General features: G+C 24.3%; 1 long non-coding RNA gene across 1 annotated transcript in view; it reads left to right on the top strand.

Moving 5' to 3' along the window:
• LOC110272237 overlaps positions 1 to 867 on the top strand; it is a 3,326-nt gene extending 2,459 nt beyond the window's left edge. The window contains exon 5 of the long non-coding RNA XR_002363300.1: positions 757 to 867. This is a non-coding gene — a long non-coding RNA (uncharacterized LOC110272237). The remainder of the gene's footprint in view (positions 1 to 756) is intronic.

Genomic DNA, 1,471 nt, shown 5'->3' with positions numbered 1-1,471 from the left:
ATTCTAATTTTTTTTTTTGAATTGTGATAAGTTAGTATATAGTGTTTGCTTATGTTAGTTTAACTATTTTTTTTTAAATTAATTAGCTATAATTTTTTTTACTTGAGATTCAGAAATTAAAATCATATTTTATGTTTAGGACAATATTATGGTGAAATTAAAGCAAAAATTGTGTCTATTCACATAACAAATATCATTTGAAATATTAATATTTTCTTTAACTTCTTTTCAAAATCATTTTTGCTATTTGTCTGTTGTTGCATCTAGTAAACTTATATCTACTTTTAATTTATTTTTTTAGGACATTTAAAAGAAAAGCTTTCCATGCATTATCTGCAAGGTGCTGCCATTTTCTCTAACAATGATGAGTTGATCTCCAGTTAGTTGTCTTAGTCTTATTCGATTATTATTAACCAAATTCTATGCCATAAGTCAATAGCAAAATGAAAAATATGATTACGTTTATGCTATAAATAGACAGTTTCGTATATTATATGAGGTCAATCCTTACATTTTATTTTTATGGAAAATCCTTTTTTTTTTTTGGCATTTATTTTTAAAATAATATTAATTGATTGATTCATACAACAATTGCTTAATTACATTTAATCTCAGTGTACTATTAATCTAAATGAGCAAACTGTAAGAATTCTGTGTTAAAATCAGTTTAAAAATGATTTAGTCTCTTGAATTGCATAAAATGTTTCTATGTGATTTTGTTTTAATTGATTTGTGTGCACTTTCTCATGGATGAAGAGATGCATTGCACTACCTAGAACTTGGTGACTTTCTCAGTCAATCGTCCCTTCTTCCATGTTTGAGCAGCTCTTGGCTTGGGAGAAGAAGTTCTACAAAGAAGTTAAGGTAAATAATATTTTTTCTTGCTTATTTTTATATAAATTATGTTTAATTTGTTCTCTTTCGTATGGTTTTATAATATTTATTTTTTAATGATAAGTAAAAGTATACATTTAGTTCTAATCCTCTCTAATGAGCTGCTTTAAAAAGTTTAGTCTCATTAGGACAGTTGCTTTATTGGGTTTTTTGTTTTCTATTATTTTGTTTTGTTTTCTTTTTCTTTATTTCTTTATTTATTTTTTAAAATGTTTCTCAGTGAATGATTATTTATTTCTATCTTATCTTTGCATTTAGTATCAAATTAAAGATGGATCTTCATGAAAATTTTATTAACAAGTAAGCAATTTAATAACTATTAATTATTAAGATTCACATGTCATTTCTTACAAACAAGTCAATGCATTTATAATGTGTAATTTCAGGTGTTAGTTTTTTAATTTGTATTTTGAAAAGTCTTGATGTATTTTTTACTATTTTTTATTTTCTTCTTTTTTCTCTCTGAATTTTTTATTTTTATCTTCTTAAGCGTTGATTTGATGAGTGTCATGAACATTTTAATTTTTCTGAAGTTTGTACGGAAAGGAATTGAGAATCAGATTTAGTTTTATACCTT

This window comes from Arachis ipaensis, chromosome B05 (genome assembly GCF_000816755.2).
Source record: "Arachis ipaensis cultivar K30076 chromosome B05, Araip1.1, whole genome shotgun sequence".
Taxonomy (NCBI): domain Eukaryota; kingdom Viridiplantae; phylum Streptophyta; class Magnoliopsida; order Fabales; family Fabaceae; genus Arachis; species Arachis ipaensis.
The sequence above is the reverse complement of the archived record's forward strand: the minus strand, read 5'-3'. Positions and strand labels throughout refer to the sequence as shown.